At 35.3% G+C, this 292-nt stretch overlaps 1 protein-coding gene across 4 annotated transcripts in view; it reads left to right on the forward strand.

Moving 5' to 3' along the window:
- LOC111678643 (tudor and KH domain-containing protein homolog) overlaps positions 1–292 on the forward strand; it is a 16149-nt gene that overhangs the window by 14154 nt on the left and 1703 nt on the right. The window lies entirely within an intron of this gene.

Here is a 292-nt window from a genome sequence, read left to right on the forward strand (position 1 = left end):
ACTAGAACTGAACTAGAACTGAACTAGAACTGAACTAGAACTGAACTAGAACTGAACTAGAACTGAACTAGAACAGAACTAGAACTGAACTAGAACTGAAATAGAACTAGAACTGAACTAGAACTGAAATAGAACTAGAACTGAACTGAACTGAAACTGAACTAGAACTGAAGTAGAACTGAACTAGAACTGAACTAGAACTGAACTAGAACTGAACTACAACTGATCTAAAACTGAAGTAGAACTGAACTAGAACTAGGACTGAACTACAACTGATCTAAAACTGAACTAG

This window comes from Lucilia cuprina, chromosome 2 (genome assembly GCF_022045245.1).
Source record: "Lucilia cuprina isolate Lc7/37 chromosome 2, ASM2204524v1, whole genome shotgun sequence".
Classification (NCBI taxonomy): Eukaryota; Metazoa; Arthropoda; class Insecta; order Diptera; family Calliphoridae; genus Lucilia; species Lucilia cuprina.